The 19207-nt window shown below is 49.2% G+C and overlaps 1 protein-coding gene and 1 non-coding gene across 16 annotated transcripts in view; both read left to right on the top strand.

Annotated features, from left to right (window-relative positions):
• The window catches only part of CNGA2 (cyclic nucleotide gated channel subunit alpha 2), a 77061-nt gene that overhangs the window by 16813 nt on the left and 41041 nt on the right, over positions 1-19207 (top strand). For 10 of the 15 annotated variants that reach the window (XM_019487960.2, XM_059732703.1, XM_059732702.1 and 7 more), the window contains 2 exons: positions 3065-3142; positions 3238-3292. The exons of 4 other annotated variants lie outside the window; for them this stretch is intronic. The gene's annotated coding sequence lies outside the window, so the exon portion shown is untranslated. Of the gene's footprint in view, positions 1-3064; positions 3143-3237; positions 3293-17550; positions 18572-19207 lie in introns of those variants that run through there. One more of the 15 variants, XM_059732698.1, reaches the window with a different exon arrangement.
• On the top strand, positions 9077-9148 carry TRNAQ-UUG (transfer RNA glutamine (anticodon UUG)). The gene has a single exon. It is a non-coding gene; the product is annotated as a tRNA-Gln (tRNA).

Here is a 19207-nt window from a genome sequence, read left to right as displayed (position 1 = left end):
CTGGTCATCTGCATTCCAAATGTGCAGCCCCTCTGCTTCCTCAGTCCTAGGATCCCCATGCACAGCTTTGTTGGTGCCTGTAACAGGTTGCCCTCTCAAGTGGCATTTTTTTTCTCTTTTCTTTTTGTTCCCTGTGGCCTATGAGGGGTGCCCTTGAAGTCCCTTAAATGCTTCTCCTTCTATCTTTTGTCTTGGATCCCACTTTTTATTCTTCTGCCATGTCTTGATGTAACGTATTTAGATAATAAGCCTGAGTTACAACCTGGGGCAGCAGAGGCACTGCTTTTTCCTGTGTCACCTGCATAGAACCTCTGGGGGTTACTCTGTCCACTGGGGATTGCTGGAGTGCATTGCATTCTGGCTCCAACCCAGCTCAGTTCTTGCACCCCTACCCCCCCCACACAGTTACTTCCTATGCTTATGGGGGACTGGAACACACAAGATTGGCTCTGCAGGCTTTGCTGCACCCTGTCATTCCTTCATTAATGGGGTGATCCCTGACATCCCTCGGTCTTTGCAAGGCATAAAGGAGATGGTGCTGCAGACCAGTGTTTGGCCCTTTTACCCTCCTTAGCAGCAGCCTGTATTTTAACACATTCAGGGAGCTTTTAGAGCAAGGGACAAAGTGCCTGGCTTCTGCAGCAGGGCAGAACTGCTAGGATCACCCAGACCTGGCTCAGGTTTAGCCAAAAGGTTCAGGTTCTGACAGCTGCTCTGGCTTTTCTTGCAAGCCCTGCTTCCCTGCTCTGTGCCATCTGATGAGCCTACCCTCTGCCATGGTACTTCCTTTCCCAGGCTGCTGGGGGAAGGGGTCAGTAGGAGAGTTGACTGGGAGCTGAGATTTTACCAGGTGGCTTTGCTAACTCCCACTGCTCAGGTGGCAGCTTTGCAGGGCAGCAGTATGCCAGCTGTTCCCTCTCCTCCAGGGCGTGGTAGTGATGTGCACAGAGTAGAGTGCCTTTTGGTGCTCCCTTCCCTGTCCCCCTATCCCTCATCCCTTTGAGACTTTGCGCAGGTGGGCGAGTAGGCAGGAAATCAAAGTGATATGGCTAAAATAGGCTGTAGCTGTGATCAAAGGTGGCTGGGACCCACACACTGGGGTCTCCATTGCATCCCCCTGTGCCAACTGCCTCCCTTCTCTGCACCAACTTCCATGTTCCCCCCCATATGGTTCTGCCTCCCCCAAAACATCACCATTTTCCCCACCTTCCCCAAATACCGTGCTGGGAACAGCAGCCTTTGTTATGGAAATCTTGATTTACACACAAAAGGACCCTCTGTTTGGGTGTAAGCCCTGCAGCAGGGGTGACTACCAAGGACAGGGGTGCAGTGGGTTGGAGGCACTGGGGGCAAATGGGATAGTTTGGATACGGTAAACCACACCATACTAGTAAACAAGAGGCTGTGACTTGGATGACTACACAGTCTGGTGGGTGGCGAATTGGCTAGAGGGTTGCACCCAGAGAGTCCTAGTGGATGGGTCGGTATCGACCTGGAAGGGTGTGGACAGTGGGGTCCCGCAGGGCTCGGTCCTTTGACTGATACTCTTCAACGTCTTTATCAGCGACTTGGATGAGGGAGTGAAGTGTACTCTGTCCAAGTTTGCGGATGACACAACTGTGGGGAGAAGTGGACACGCTGGGGGGCAGGGAACAACTACAAGCGGACCTGGACAGGTTGGACATATGGGCGGAAAACAACAGAATGCGATTCAACAAGGAGAAATGCAAAGTGTTGCACCTAGGGAGGAAAAATGTCCAGCACACCTACTGCCTAGGAAATGACCTGCTTGGTGGAACAGAAGCGGAAAGGGATCTTGGAGTCCTAGTGGACTCCAAGATGAACATGAGTTGGCCGTGTGACGAAGTCATCAGAAAAGCTAACGGCACTTTATCGTGCATCGGCAAATGCATGACGAACAGAACCAAAGAGGTGATACTTCCCCTCTATCGGGCGCTGGTCAGACCGCAGTTGGAGTACTGCATGCAGTTTTGGGCGCCGCACTTCAAGAGGGATGTGGATAACCTGGAGAGGGTCCAGAGAAGGGCCACTTGTATGGTTAAGGGCTTGCAGGCCAAGCCCTATGAGGAGAGACTGGGGCACCTGGACCTCTTCAGCCTCCGCAAGAGAAGGTTGAGAGGTGACCTTGTGGCTACCTATAAGTTCATCATGGGGGCACAGAAGGGAATTGGTGAGGTTTTACTCACCAAGGTGCCCCTGGGGGTCATAAGAAATAATGGCCACAAGCTAGCAGAGAGCAAATTTAGACTGGACATTAGGAAGAACTTCTTCACAGTTAGTGGCCAAGGTCTGGAACGGGCTCCCAAGGGAGGTGGTGCTCTCCTCTACCCTGGGGGTCTTCAAGAGGAGGTTAGATAGGCATCTAGCTGGGGTCATCTAGACCCAGCACTCTTTCCTGCCTATGCAGGGGGTCGGACTTGATGATCTATTGAGGTCCCTTCTGGCCCTAGCATCTATGAATTTATGAAACTGTGGATGGCACAGAGGGGGCTATGACTGGCCTGCCTAATCCCTCTTGCCTTTTTCTTCTCTATTTGTCACATGGGGTGGTTGTAGATGACACAAGATTTCCCATTTACACCAATGCAAGTGTGTGTGTGTGCGTACCATTGGGATTTCCCACCGCTCTAAGACTTTTCAGCATGTAAACTAACACTGCTAGGACCTTTTATTTTGCGTCGAGTTCACTTACCTCACTCCAATCCATGGATTCATGTTGTGCAAACAGTCAGCGACTCGGACTTGTAATTACTTTCTGTTGGCACCAGGTGGTACTGCTCTATTTCTGTAGTTCAAGTCTTTAGCCAGTAGGTGCCACTGTGACTTGTATTTTCTGTGTGGGTTGTTTGTTTGTTGGTTTGTTTGTTTGTTTTTACCGTCCTCCTCCTCCTCCACAGCTGACCGTAGGTATTCAGGGCATGGCATAGCGCGTGGTCCAGGTATAATAATATTAATGATCATAATATTGTTAAGAGAAATGGAGGGGTGACCAATTCCCTGTGTCACAGTACCCGATTGTTAATTTTTCCATGGCTGCCACCAGTTGTATACGTGATGCCTCCCGCCCGATGCGCTCACTGCTGCACTCAGAACTGCGGATCCCAGTGGCGTCACCAGAATGGTAAGTTTACAAATATAAAAAGTTTGGAGTGTGCTACCCTACCTACCCCCTAAAGACTTCCTTCAGATTTCTTATAATTTTCATTCACGTTGCAGAACCATGGCAAATAGTCCAGACGGATGCTGCCTGTCAGACCCACTGCCGCCCCAGGTACAGGGTACAAATCCTCTTGGGTGACTACATAGGTAATGTCCTACCAACCCTGTACGTGGCAGGTTTGCAGGGCAACAGTTTTGTGGGGGGAGCAAGAAGTCAGTTTTTGGACTTTTGTCCAAGACCCTGTCCTCTTCTTTTTTTTTTTTTTCCCCCCAACCTTCCTGCAGAAATCTCACAGAAGAACAATAAGGAAGACCATTTAGAAGGAGTTCTTATTTAGAAAGTGCTGATGTAGTTAAAAGTTAGTAAGTTAAGAATCCTGCCCCAACTTTTTTTTTATACTATTGTTCTATTTTACTATTTAATTTGTTGTATTTATTTTATTTATTATTTAGATGTTGGGGGTTTTTTTGTTTGTTTTTTACTATGCACTCCCCTTTTTTTTTTTATTAAAGTTTTGTAATAAAGCTTTGTAATTTTTTATTTTTTTTTTGTCTATATGTGTGGTATGCTTGCTTCGTGGTTTTTCTTTCTTCATGGGGAGCTTGGCATACGTTGTGCGGCTGTGTAGTGGGTGGGGTGGGTCTGGAGAGGTGAGGACTGTGCCCACAAAAGAAGCAGCAGAGAGATAGAGCGATTTAGTAAGTACTTGGTGTATTATCAGGCAAATTTTTCCTCCTAGTTTCATAAAAGAAGAGAGACAGTCACAGGAATCATTGTTCAACAATCCATTATTTATTTACCCTTCTGGTTTTCTTTTCATTAACAAAACCGAGTGAGTTACATTTTGTATCAATACAAGCATTCACTGAGAACAGCAGGCAAACCCACCCACTCAAGCATGCCCTTGGTAAGGTAATCAATAATTAATTTTGCCCCAGCCCAGGTTGTAACAGGGAGGCACCTACCAGTCAGAAGCAGGGTGATAGGAGAGCCCTGCCATGGGGCAACGGGGAGTTAGCTTGTTCATTAGTTAACATGTGGTCAGTAACCAGGAAGGAGTTCGGGAGGCTGGCATATGGCTAGTAATGGGTAAAACGCCACCGTTTGCTAAGAAGAGCACACAGGCAGGCATGGGGCAACAGGGAGGGAAGTGTGTATGTGTGTGATTGGGGGGGGGGGTGATTTCTGTGCCTGAGGATTCAAAGGCCCACCATGGATGCCATTGGTAGTCAAGTGGTGAAGCATGGCTGTAACAAGGAAGGAGAAAAAACTCCAGGAGAAAGAAGAGAAGCCTCAGCAGTGTGTGGTGATAACACCCCAGGGTGCAACAGGGAGACTGGGAGGGAATTTTCCCCTAGCCAGAAGCCCCAGCCGTGGGAATAAAGGGACCTAGGGAGGGATTGAGGGGCTTGCTCATTAGCAGAGAAATGGCCACTAACCAGGAGAAGGCTACAAGGTACCTGGGGAACATTTCTGCTACATTTCTGCCAGCCAGCCAGCAGTTGCTGAGCAAGCTATCAGCCATGATGAAAGTGGAGCACCCTAAGCATTTAGAGGGGTGTGTGTGTGTGTGTGTGTGTGTGTGTGTGTGTGTGTGTGTGTGTGTGTGCGCGCGCACACGTGCACACAGGGAGGGAAATTTTCCCCAACCAAAGGCAGTCTGATAAAGTCAAAGCCAGGGAGGGGCAAAGAGGGACTACGTAGGGGATCTAGTACAAATCAAAGCAATTTTTCAAGTACAACTGTGAGTACAAATCAAAGCATTACTGTCTGTGGCTGTAACAAGGAAGGAGTGACCATTTCTCAGTGCACTCACTCCAGACTAAAGGAAGCACCTTGCAAGGCACAGTTTTCTTGAAGCACTTTTTTTTGTTGTACCTCAGGAAGTTGTGTGTGTGCTGCCTCTTGCCCCATGGCAATGCTAGGGAGGAGTGGTTTCCCAAGCAAGAGGCTGGGTGCTAAGGCCCCTGAAGCATTACTTTCTATGGCTGTATGTAACAGTGAAGGAGCGGGCTGTGTATAATATATGTTTATTATTAATAAAATGTATCATGGTAGCTCCCAAACAGCCATAAGCACCGTGAAATGAGGCACCAGCCATGAGTGCAACAGGGAGAGGGAGCCATGGGATAGCACTGGGGAGAGGGGGCCTGTATTTATATAGGTATGCATTTACTTATTATGATTACTGTGTGTGTATATGTGCCCCAGGGAGCAGGGAAGAGGGACTGAGGCCCTAGTACAGAATTACTTGGCATCAGACCTGAGGAAGGAACTCCTTGTCAGTGTTAACTCCAAAGCTGCTTTTCCCACTAGAACTGTGCACAGATCAAGGATTGCTTTTTTTTTTTTTAGCTGAAAGATACTCTGGTAGAACTGGCTACTATGTCTACTGTGCTGATTATATTATGAGTCTATAGACACTAGGCTATATACAATATAAGTCTATATAATAAAAGTCTACTATATTATATAATAGTATACTATTTGAGGGAATGCTGAATGAAGTGTTGTCAGGTTCATCTGCTTCTTCCTCTTCTCTTTCTGCTTCAGAAGCCGTGTGCAACTAGCAAGGGAATGGTAGCTAAGAATAGGAGGGAGGGAGCATAAGAAAGAGGGTAGGAATTTGTTTGAAAATCAGCATGCAGTGCTTTAATACAATATAGTATAACACATTATTACTGATACTAGCAAATAGGACAGGGGCAGGTGGGGTGGATTCTCCCCCTGCTCCCGTCTGCCCATGGAGGGGCATGGGCAACTGGTGCCACCTTAGTCGGGGGGGGGTCCCCCTCGGCTGATCTAGCTGACTGTGGGGGTCCGCCCTTGGCCCGTCCATTCCCTAAGCAGTGCCACTGTTGGGGAGGTGTGCGGTCACCTCTTGGATGTGGTGGTGAGGCTGGAGTGGTGTGAGGTGAGCCCAGTGCCACCACTGCCTCCAAGGACAAGGACTAGGGTGGGAAGGGGGTGAGGCCAGCTTTTTATTGTATTAGAATTATACCTAGGGGGGAGGGGGGCATGAGAAGCTTAAAAGGCATTTGCATTGGGAGGGGCTTGGCAGAGGTCACATCGGGGAGGGGTGGGTGCAGTGGTGGCGGCATGCTGCTTCTCCAGTATCCCCCCCCCCCCACTTCTCTGAGCTGGTTCGGGGGCACAGTATTAAAAACTCATAAAGCTCTATATATCAGTCTATATTACAGAAATTTAATGTCTATATTAATAAAAGGGCCTGTGTGTGAGCACCAAGACCATGATACCTGGAGACCTGAAACTGCATGCATACCAAGGGGACCCTGGGGGTATGCACCTGGATGCAAATTTTTTGATTTGGCTCAAATTTTTTTGCTGTTTTTTTAAGTCTATACTGTATAACCCCCTGTTGTGGTGGGAGAAACCTCCCTAAGGTCCGTTGTCTAGCTGTAATTTGATTGACAGACAACACGGGTAAAGAAAGACAGCTGTTTATTTGCTCGAGCAAAGACCATAAAGCCAGCAAAAAGCAAAATGGCCCCCCCTCAAGGGTGAGGCAATCTTTTATACTTCTTACAACAAAGCAAGACTATATGGTTAACAAAAAGCAATACTTGGGGCGGTGCTCTACAAATCTTTGTAACAGCATATTTCTATTAAGCTGAACTAGCACTTTTAAAAGCTAAAAGTTAAGTAACAGTAACATTATAATATGTTAGCAAAACCTTACACAGTAGAAGATACTTCTCAAGGATGCAACCAGTAAGTTTAAAACAATGGTTTCTCTGTCTTATCTTATTTCTTGCTGTAGCTGATTTTTAGCACACAGACACCAGATTCACTTTTTAACTCAGAAAATGCTTGGTGCAGTTAAAATGATTACTTGACACAAGCAAAGGCCTAGCTATCATTCTGCCTTGTGGTCAGCTGCATTGCTAGGCCACAGGTCATGCCTTGTATTCAACTGTAAAGCTAATACTTCTTAATAATCCAAATTATTGTAAACCTAACAGTATGCTATCAGAAAACTATTCTATTTCAGGGTAATAACAAACCTGCGCACTACACTGTGACAGATCAGCCCCAGGAAGCAGTATACAGTTGCATGTGTGAAACTTTCTTTAGCAAAGCTCCTGGCCAAGGTCAACCAGTACAGCTGGAGAAGCCTCTGCATTTAGGAGTATTCCCTTAAGGGCTGTGGTTGGGACTGGTTACCAGGACCTGGGAACACCCGCAGGCAGAATGAGGGCTTAAGGAAGGTCCAGGAAGAAAAGTGTACAGGGCCTTCTCAGGGACTGATTAGGGGGTTGTGACAGGCATTCCCTGTAAGGCAACCTCCAAGAAGCAAACTTGCCAAAAATTGACTTGCAAAAGCTGCAGCCAGAGCAGCTGAGACTTCAGAGCAGCAAGTTGACAAACTAACAGAGCAGCAATGGCTGCATCTAGAGCAACTGAGATTCCTGCATAGCAGGTTACAAGACAAGAAACAGAGCAGCAGTAGCTGCAGCCAGGAACCAACCCTGGAGGGGAAAAAGAAAACTCTGTACTCTTCTACAATCCAGCTTTCTTGCAGCCACTGCCTTGCAATGAGATAGAAAGGAGAAGCTCCAGGGATATGCTGCAACAGTGGCAAGGTTCAACTGCCCCAAATGAATGATCCTCCTGAGCCCCTTTATACATTGTTGACAGGCACCACTCCAGATGCACATAATTTCCAAAGCAACGTTAGAAGATGCAGCTCATGCATCCAAATGCCATCTTTTGACACCACAAAAGACATCAGAGAATCTGGCTATGTACCCACATTTAAAGTGCAGGGCCAAGTTTATCATCAGATTGGCAGTCTGATGCCACCTCTAAATGAAGAGCCCGAATTCCTACAGACCCTCTTCATGGGTGACAATACAAAGCAGGCTGAACAGTGTTGCAACACTGTCATTCAAACCAACCTGCAGGTGGTGTTGCAGTTGCAAGACATGCTCCACCAGGAAAACAACTAATGTTTACAGTTTCAAGTGTGCCATGGAGAAGATGACTCCAGAGTACAATGTTGTCATTCATGCAGACAAAACTCTAGCTGTTGAGCATGAGTGGTGCTTCAATGCACTCACAACAGCGGAAGTGGCTGTCATTTTGGCTGGTGAACAACATGTCAATAGAGACATTGTGTTGCAACTCAGCAATTCTCTGGAGGGAGTTGTTCCTAAGACACGTTGATCATATGATGCACTTTAGCATCCACTAATTTTCTGGCGGGTGATGATGGTTACTATTTTAAACTGCGACAAACAAACCCAAACTCGGCAACAGGGCTGCCAACTTGAAAGAAGATTTCTGCCATGGACTTTTATGCCTACAGGATGATGCTGCGAGTTAAAAGTTTCAGTCACATCTTGTGATGCAAAGATCTCTTCCACCAATTTGCTGTGGACATGTACACCAAAATTGAAGCAGAAAGGTTGAGATTCATTTGAATGAACCAAAAGAAACTCGGAGTTGAAAACTATGTTCATCTCAGGGATGCTGTGAACAATGATGGAGATGCTGCTAATTGGTCATCTTGCCTTCCAGTTTCACATGTGGGCCTTGCTACATGCATCAGCTCACTCCAGGATGCCATGATATATTTGTGAAACTATGGCTGCCCTGATCTCTTCATTACCTTCACCTGCAGCCCAGCTTGGGTGGAAGTGACTAATGAACTGATCCCAGGCCAAAAACCACAGGATTGGCGTGATTATCTGAAAGAGCATTCCAACAAAAAGTGAAGATATCAATGAATCTCATCAACAAGGGAAAGATTTTTGGAGCCATTCAGTGCTACATGTACACAATTGAGTGGCAAAAGTGTGGCCTGCCACATGCCCACATCTTAGTAGCGGGAAATATTTTATTTATAAAATATTTGGTTTTATAACATTACCTGGTTCTATGGTGTAATGGTTAGCACTCTGGACTTTGAATCCAGCAATCTGAGTTCAAGTCTCAATAGAACCTGCTTTCTTAAGTTTAGATTAGACATCCGTAAGAACTACTTCACAGTCAAGGTGGCTAGGATCTGGAACCAACTTTGAAGGGAAGTGGTGCTGGCTCCTACCCTGGGGGTCTTTAAGAGGAGGCTTGATGCCTACCTGGCTAGGGTCATTTGAACCCAGTTTTCCTCCTGCCCAGGCAGGGGGTCGGACTTGAAGATCTACAAGGTCCTTTCTAACCCTACTTCTATGATTCTATGATTAAAATTTGATTACTGCAACCTGGGCGAAGCCAGGTACTTTGGCTAGTAAGTAATACATACTACAGCATCTAGTTCAGAGAATGCTGAAGGAAGTGGCCTCAGGTTCTTCCTCTTCTGGGCACAGCATGCAGCTAGCATGAAAGCATAGAAAGACAATAGGCTTTTTAATTGAAAACCAGCATGCACCAACTAAAAAAACCCAAAAGTTTCAACACCTAGTTTATAAGAAAGTTGCAGAGAGCAATCCCCCCCCCCCCCCCCCCCGGGACAGACAAGTGTCGCTTATCAATTAATACATAATGGTGCCGCTTTCTTTCAAGTCTCATGTCGCAGAGTTGTGCTCATCCAGGGACTGAAAGATTCACTGCACCCCCCTTCAGCAGCCAGCAATCTTATTTGTCGAATGTTGGATTTGCATTCATTCTGCCTCTGGTGTTTAGCTGTGTCTTATCTGCAGTGCGAGCGCTGCTCCCCCAATTTATAGGCGTTGAGTGGGACAGTTTCCCTGCCTTCCCTGACCCAGCTTCATTTTGGTGCCCAAAAAAACCAGGCAATCTGGTGCCAGGCTGGAAAAGAACATGAAAAGAAGGCAGGAAAAGTTTTGCAAAATGCTTGTGTACAAGCCAGGCCTACACATTGAGGGGTGAGCCTGACAGACCCCTCGCCTCCCCTGCTCCCCTACCGTAGGCAGGGAGAAAAAGACTGTGCAGGCATAAAACACTGGCGGCTTTTGCAGAGTGTGTAGTTTTCCAAAATACAAGCAAGGCTTGTGCGGGCATTCCCTAAGCAGTTAGGGTAAAGTGTGTGTGTGTGTGCGCGCACACGCACGCACGTGTGCGCGCGTAATGCTACAAGGTACGTGGGGAACATTTCTGTTATATATGTATGCCAGCCAGCCAGCCCGCAGTTGCTGAGCAAGCCCCCAGCCATGGAGCCCCACCCTGTGTACCTGTGGAAGAGAGATTACCAGCCCCTTCCCCATGCAACACATGGCCAGGAAAACCAGAAGGCAGAAAAACGAAAACAAAAATGGATGCAAAGAATGAATGAAATCTCCCTTCTCCACCCAGCCGTGCGAGGGTGGATTTTGTCAGGCCTTCAAAGATAATGAAGGCAGATGCTGAAAGCCAGGATACCATGAGGTTTTATTATAAGGACCACAGTATTGTAAGTAGTCAGTTACTTGGGCTTCTTTGCCTTCACCCCACCAGCACCCTGAACTGGACCTGGCTCCCTGAACTGCAGCGGTGGCTGACTGGCCCTGCTGGCAGTCGTACAGCTTTCCTCTGACCCCACTGCTTTGGGGGGAGCAGGCTCAACTGTAATGCTCCTAGGTACCTCCTGGACAGAGGCAAGCCTACTCATTGGCGATGCGTAGGGGGTGCATGGACACCTGCTGAGTGTGGCAGTGCACCCACTATGAAAAGGTGCAGGCGGTCGCTGCTTGCCCCCCCCCCCCCCCGGCTAATCAGCAGGTCAGTGATTGTCACTGGTTGCTGAGGACGATGTTGGCAGTGTCTATGGGTGGTTACCAACCCCTGGTCGGCGCACCCCTCCCCCCCGTCGCTGACAGTACTGGCAGCATCTGCGGGAGCTCCCCGCTTACCGCTGCTATGCTCCCACCGCTGCCAGTGCTGCCATGTCCTCCTAGCCACCGGGAACATGCATTGTTCATGGACTTACTTTTCCCTTTCTGGGGTGGTACCCATTTTTTAAAAAGGTGCTTCTCCCATCTCTGCATGGCATCACTTAAAAAGCTCTGTGACCTCTGGAATTCAATATGGGACTCGGTGGCCATGTATACCAAACGCCACGTGTTGTCTCGCATTTCCTCCATCATCAGAATCCAGGGACTCCTGGAGTTTGTCCTGCCAGGCATTTGCATGTGACGCTCTGTCTTATGAATTCTCCACCAAAACCTCCAGTGAGCTTCCTCAGGAGCGTCGCTGCCTGCGGTGCATACCCTTGTAGCGCTCTGATGCAGTGCAAGCTGGGGTCTGTTCCCAGCCACCATAGGTCGCGGCAGCTTGTAAACAAAGGGAAAAAGCCTGCCTGGTTTTATGACAGTGCCTTCCCCCAAGAGGAAGAAAATACACATCATCATCACCCCCACTCTGCTGTGAAGAAAATGCCTGCAGGCACAGAAACAGATGCTGCAAGAATGGGGGACCATTCGTACTGCCCAAAACTTACCAGTGCCCAGTTGGGAACCACATCCACAGCTGCCACTGCCCATGCCAGCTGCAAACATTTAAAGCCCCAAAATAGTTCAGCACCTGTTATATTACGAGCTATCCAACCCTGAAAGAGAACAGCGTATAGCTTTCATCCACAACCACCGACACTGGGGGGGACACTGGCACTGCTATGAAGTCTATGGTGACTTCTGGTTCTTCTTGCAAGTCCCTGTCACCTGGGAACTGTAAGCAGCCTCCGAACAGCTGCGACATGCTCATGGTTTCACCCTCAGGAGGAAAGGATTTGCCTCCATGATCCTGCAAGCCATGGTGGACCACCAGGGCTTGTTCATGAACATTTTTACCGGGTGGGCTGGCAGCACACATGATGTGTGTGTGTTCAGAAACTCCCCGCTCCATGGCCTCGTGGAGAAAGGACATTATACACTTGAAGTCCATGAGACAGTGATCTGTGGTGTTGCCCTTCCCCTGGTTATATTAGTGGATGCTGCCTACCCCCTAAAGCCCTGTCTCATGAAGCGTTATGGAGGGAACATTACAGACCCACAGAAGCTGGTTTTCAACTACAGTCTGAGCAGTTGCAGGATGGCTGTTGAATGCACCTTTGGCCAACTGAAAGGACGATGAAGGTCGCTTACATGCTGGTTCAAGCTGGAGCCAGAAAATATCATGGCCTTTGTAGTGGCATCCTGCATGTTGCACAACATCTTTGAGACCTGCAGAGAGGTTTTCAGGGAGTTGTGGGCTGAAGAAGCGCGACAGATGGTGGCCAGACAGAGATGTGGCTGGGCAACAGCGCAAGGACCGAGGCCATATGCACAAGGAGAAGCTGGTCAGGTGGCTCTTGTGCAGGATTGTTTGGCTGCACATATTGCTGCTGACAACAAGTACAGCGCTTGTTCTTTCTTCTCATTCCAATAAATTCTTTTACAATTTACAACATAAACATCTGTGTCTGTCTGCAGGGGTGTGCAGTGGAAGGTAGCAGACGGGGGTGGGGGATGAGCAGGGGAGGGGGGAAGGTGGACTGGGGTAGGGAGTTCCTGCTACGAGGCTGGCAGCAGTTTGTGGGGAGGGGGAGGGCTCATTACATGCTGGCACCTATGGTCCTATGGGTGGAAGGGTTAAATATACCTCTTGTCGGGGTTGGGGCAGCTGATGGCAGGTGGGCGGATGTGGGGTGAGCGAACAGCCTGAAGTCTGCCTTAGGAGTGTGGTTGGGGGTTGGAGGGTATATTCCACCCAGAGCCCAACAAAAACCAACCATATCAAAAACAGTTGACAACAGTTTGTCCCCTGGCTCCGGCGAGAGATGCATGGGCAGAAGCCTGTTGTGCCCCCATTGAGCCTAGGGCCCCCCAGGACCCCCCAGTGGGACCTCAAACCCAGACCCCCAACACAGCCAGAGGTAGGTGGGGCCTGCAGCAGGGAGGGAGGGACCCCCAATTCAATCAGCTGTGGGGCAGCTGAGTCGGAGCCAAGGAGGGACACCCCCCCAGCCCCCAGGGAGCCATTTGAACAGGACATGCAAACAGGCACACTTGTCAGCTTGGCACGTGAGTTAGCACAGGAGCTTGCACAGGAGGGTAAGCAGGAAGGCCTGCGCCCCTGCCTGTGAGCCCTAGGGAAGGCAGTCCCATCAGTAGCCAGACTACTGTGGCACAATGCAGATGGGCACACACCGCACCCCGAGGATCCCCTTGGAGTCTGCGGTGTCCCCCTCTGGCACCTCAGAGGCCAACACCCAGATGGACCCCATGGCTCCGGGCTCCACGCAGACAGAGCCCTTGGCTCTCGGCTGTAGGGGCTGCCTGGCACATTTCCAGGCATGTGAGACCAGAAGCATAGCCACCTCCCCTTGTGAGGTTTGCTCCACTTTGGAGTCTCTGAGGTGCCAGATAGAGGAGCTCCAGGCTGCAGTCCAGAGACTGTGTGCCATCAGGGATGGCGAGCAGGAGATAGACTCCTACTGCTAGGCCCTTCACCCCGTGGAGGCGGAGGGTAGACCAAGGTCACCTTCCAGGACGAGGGAGGACTCGGGGATCTCCCATGCTGTCCAGCCAGGGGGGTTGGACCAAGGTGGTCAGTGGCCCCAAGGCTCACTGCACCAAGGTGGTGTCACACCACTCCCCCCCCCTGCCCCCGGTACGAACCTCTTGCAGCCCCAGTAGAGCCTGCTGAGTTGCCAGCTCCTGCAGGCAATGCAGGCTCATCGTCAGCTACTGCCCCTGCTCTCCCTAAGTCCACTCGTAGAGTGTTTGTCGTGGGAGACTCCCTCCTTAGGGGGACTGAGGGTGCAATCTGCCGCCCCAATCCCTTAGCCTGGGAGGTCTGCTGCTTCCTGGGAGCCCATATCTGGGATGTAGTCGAGAGGATCCCATTCATCCCACCTACCACTCACTACCCTATGCTCCTTATCCCTGTGGGCATGAATGACATGGCTTGGAACAATCCCAGCCGGGTCATGAGGCGCTACATGGCTTTGGGAGCAGGGCTTAAGGGGTTGGGGGCACAGGTGGTGTTTTCCTCGATCCTTCCAGTTTCGGGCTATGGGCTAAGGAGGATTGAGGTAGTAAACCAGAGACTGTGGTGGTGGTGCCATAGATTCATAGATTGTAGAGTCGGAAGGGACCACAAAGGATCATCGTGTCCGAACCTGCCCCAGGCAGGAAAGAGGACCAAGGTCAGATGACCCCAGCCAGGTGTCTGTCAAGCCTCCTCTTGAAGACCTCCAAGTTAGGTGATAGCACCACCTTTCTTGGAAGCCATTCCAGATTCTGGCCACCCTTACTGTAAAAAAACGTCTTCCTAATGTCTAACCTGAATCTACTCTCCACTAGTTTGCACCCATTATTCTTAGTTACTCCTAGGGGTGCTCTGGTAAATAGTGCATCTCCAATTCCCTGTTGACGTCCCTTGATAAACTTATAGGTGGCTACAAGGTCTCCCCTCAGATGTCTCTTGTGAAGGCTAAAGAGATCCAGATCCCTCAACATCCCCTCATAGGGTCTTTTATGGAGGCCACTAATCATGTGAGTGGCCCTCCTCTGAACCCTCTCCAGATTCTCCGTGTCCCTCTTGAAGTGCAGCATCCAAAACTGGAGGGTTGAGCATCACCTCCTTCAATCTCTTGGTCATGCATCTGCTAATGCACAACAAGGTCTGACTGGCCTTGTTGATGGCTTATTTACACTGCCGGCTTATGTTCATTTTGGAGTTAGCTATGACTCCAAGATCCCTCTCAGCCACTGAGCTGCTGAGGAGGTCATCCCCCAACCTATAGCTGTGCTTGGGATTCTTCCTCCCTAGGTGGAGTACCTTGCATTTATCTTTGTTGAATTGCATCCTATTTTTGTCTGCCCATTGATCCAACCTGGAGCTGGTGTCATCTTGAAGGCTTTGGCTTCCATGATCACAGCCCACTTTTTGGTGAGAGAGTCAGTGGTCTGCTGGGAAGAGACGGCCTCCATCCCACTCCATTGGGGAGGAGGCTCTACTCAGCCAGACTGGCTGATCTGCTTGACTGGGCTTTAAACTAAGCTTGCTGGGGGATGGGTGGATAACTGTCAATGCAAGCCCACTAGGCAACTACTGCATAACCAGCAGCTTAGGGCACCCAAGGGAATCAACTCCTACCCCCGCCCTGGAATGGTGTCTGTCTGGGAATGCAAGGAAGCCTAGGGCTTCCAATGGGACACTTACGTATCTGTACACCAATGCCAGGAGCTTGGGGAACAAACAGGAGGAACTGGTTCTCCTGCTAAGCAAGAAAAACTATGATCTCATAGGGATAACGGAGACCTGGTGGGATTCCACCTATGACTGGGCCACAGGTATAGATGGTTATACCCTGTACAAGAGAGATTGTGCATATGATAAAAGAGGTGGGGTTGTAGCTGTCTACGTCAAGGAAAGCTACCCATCCCTGCAAATTGACATTGGCACCCAGGAAGGATGACTGGAGTGCCTCTGGTTAAAATACGTGGGGAACGTGGCACAGGGGACATCATGGTAGGAGTCTACTACAGACCTCCTAACCAGAAACAAGAGCAAACAAGAACCAGAAGCAATTTGCCAGGGAACTGGCTGAGGCTGCGCACTGTCAGTGCATGGTTGTTATGGGAGACTTTAACTACCCGGACATCTCATGGGAAGAGCACTTGGACAAATCCGATTAGTTGGAAAGCTTCCTCGCATGTGTGGACGAGCTCTACCTGACTCAAGTCTATGGGCCGACAAGTGGTAAAGCATTGCTGGACCTGGTACTGGCCAAAGGGGGATATTCTGGTCAGTGACGTAAGAATCAGTGGAAAGCTGGGTGATAGTGACCACAAGTTTACTATCACCTTTACTTTACCTTTACTATCCATCGCAAAGCTGACAAATCGGTCAGCAGTGCAGAAATCCTTGACTTTAGGAAAGCTGACTTCAACAAGCTTAGGAGACTTGTTATTAAGTCCCTAAGGGACCATGACTTGACAAGAAGAGGAGTCCAAGAGGAGTGGTTGCTCCTCAAGAGAGCGATCTTGACAGCACAAGGGTTGTCCATCCCAACTTGGAGGAAGGGTATCAAAAGTGTGCAGCAACCCCCTTGGCTCAGCAGGGAACTTGAGGACCTCCTACACCTAAAAAGAGAGACTTATAAAGGATGGAAGGCTGGAATCACCACCAAGGAGGAGTACTCAGTACTGGTCTGTGCCTGCAGGGAGCGAACCAGGAAAGTCAAGGCTGCAACCAAACTCCATCTGGCTTCACATATAAAGGATAATAAAAAGTCCTTTTTCAGATATGTAGGGAGTCGGAAAAAAAGCAAGGACCCCTGCTGAACCAATTGGGACAACTGATAACTGACATCCAGGAAAAAGACAACCTGCTTAATGGGTACTTCGCATCAGTCTTTCATCAGCCCAAAGGGACCGCTCTGCCTAGCATGACGCGGGACGTCCAGGGTGAGGGCGTATCTATATCCAGCACCGATGCAGATCTTGTAAAGAACACCTTGAGAGGCAGGACATCTTCAAGTCAGCTGGTCCTGACAGATTACACCCCAGAGTACTCAAGGAGCTGGCAGGTGTCATAGCCCAACCATTGGCAAAAATATTCAAGAATTCATGGTGCTCAGGTGAAGTACCTGAAGACTAGAAGAAGGTCAATGTGGTGCCCATCTTCAAGAAAGGACGGAAAGTAGATCCTGGGAATTACAGGCCAATCAGCTTGACCTCAATCCCCGGTAAGATTCTGGAGAAAATTATCAGAGAGACCCTTCTTGATAAGCTAGCTGATGGCAACATCCTGAGGGACAGCCAGCACGGGTTTGTCGCGGGTAGGTCTTGCTGGACCAATCTCATCTCCTTCTATGACCAGATGACATATCACCTGGATAAGGGAGAAGAAATTGGCATCATATATCTGGACTTCAAAAAAGCCTTTGATCTGGGATCCCATGATCTCCTTATGTAAAAATTGGCCAAATGTGGCCTTGGCTACACCACAGTCTGATGGCTGGGAAATTGGGTCCAAGGTTGGACCCAGAGAGTAGTAGTTGATGGGTACAAATCATTATGGCACTCTGTGACCAGTGGTGTCCCCCAAGGCTCTGTTCTTGGACCGGTTCTCTTCAACATCTTTATCAACGATGTGGACATTGGTGTCAGAAGCGCACTGGCCAAGTTCGTTGATGACACTAAACTTTGGGGTGTAGCATCCACACCTGAGGACAGGCTAGTGATCCAGGCTGACTTGGATAAACTTAGTAAGTGGGCGGATGAAAACCTGATGATGTTCAATACCGATAAATGTAAGGTCCACCTCGGGGGAAAAAAAACCTGCAGCATACTTATAGGCTCAGCAGTGCTACGCTTGCTAGCACCACGGCTGAAGAAGACTTTGGGGTCAGGATTGACCACAAGATGAACATGAGCCATCAATCTGATGTCGCAGCTGGTAAAGCAAACAAAACTCTGGCTTGCATCCATAGATGCTTCTCATGTTATGTTATGTTCTCAGGATGCCATCCTCCCACTGTACTCAGCCTTGGTGAGGCCGCAGCTGGAGTACTGCATCCAATTTTGGGCTCCACAATTCAAGAAGGATGTTGAGAAGCTTCAGAGAGTCCAGAGAGCCACATGCATGATCAGAGGGCAATAGAATAGGCCTTATGAAGAGAGGCTGAGAGCCATGGGACTCTTCACCTTGGAAAAGCGCAGGCTAAGGGGGGGGACCTGGTGACTGCCTATAAATACATAAGGGGTATGCATCAAGATCTGGGGGATGTCTGTTCACCAGAGCACCCTAAGGGATAACAAGAACCAATGGTCAAACTCCTCCATGACCGTTTTAGGCTAGACATAAGGAAAAACTTTTTTATTGTCCGAGCCCCCCAAGACCTGGAATAGACTTCCTCCCGAAGTGGTGCAAGCACCTACTCTGGACTCTTTCAAGAAACATTTGGATGTTTATCTTGCTGGGATCCTTTGACCCTAGCTGACTTCCTGCCCCTGGGGCAGGGGACTGGACTTGATGATCTTCAAGGTCCCTTCCAGCCCTAATGTCTATGAATCTATGAATCCCTCCAAAAGCTGTATGTCGCATTACACAAACATGTTCACAGTGGAACATGGGTAGGGAAGGGAGTGAGGGAAGCAGCCCCATATTTACGCATCCCCAGGGAAACTGTTCCAAGCCCTGGCAGCTTGGGAATGGTGGGAAATGTAGTCCTAAAAAGCCAGAAAAGTAAGAGCTTGCCACCACCATCAGCCACAATCGCCAACCAACTGGGGCAGCAACACCCACCATCCTGCCGGTCTCAACCCCACGCTGTACATTTCTGATATCATATCAGTTATATAGTTAAAAAAAAATTCATATATATAAATTCTCATTACTTTGTAAAGGGTGGAAGAGAAAGAGACAGGATGGGATGATTCACACAGCTTGTCATCAGGATCACCATGGGGGTTGCCTCCTGGGAGACTGGCCCTAGCCCAGGTGGGTGCAAGTGACAGGGTTTTGAGGTGACTATGCCGGGGGATGGGGAGGACTTAGCTGGAGACTTGCGGTGGGGACAGGGGGTGGAGACTGTGGAGGCTGGTTCACATGCGCCTCCTGCTGTAATTCATTAGGAAAGACATGGGGGGGGGGGTAGATTGGTATTTGGCTCCCCCTGCTGGAGTCTGTGGGGAACGACACACCGGACTTCTGTTGCTCAAAAGAGCTTGTTGTACAAACAGAACTGTGTCGCTAAAATTTTAAAGGTGCAGTAAATCAACGAGGACAAAACACCATGTCATGTACAAATGCCCATGGAAATCACCTCTCTGTTGCCTCTGCTTCTCAGGCTTCCCCCAGGTGCTTCTGAGCTTATAAAAAGAGCAAAGCGTTTCCACATTGGACACTAGGGAAAGCTGTTCAAAGATGTTGGGCTGTGCTTTACCTTCCCCCATTTACTCCATAGGCTTTAGCATGCTGTACTAGCACTTGTCAGCCAGAGAAGCCTTACAAAGCACATCTACATGGCAAAGCTCAGCATATTCAAGGGGAAACTGAAGCACTGAGAGGGGCCATGACTTGTTTGAGATCATGCAGCTGACTCTGTGCCCCCTCTGTTCTGTCTGTTCTGTTGTG

This window comes from Alligator mississippiensis, chromosome 8 (genome assembly GCF_030867095.1).
Source record: "Alligator mississippiensis isolate rAllMis1 chromosome 8, rAllMis1, whole genome shotgun sequence".
Lineage (NCBI taxonomy): Eukaryota > Metazoa > Chordata > Crocodylia > Alligatoridae > Alligator > Alligator mississippiensis.
This window is presented reverse-complemented; position numbering and strand designations above follow the sequence as displayed.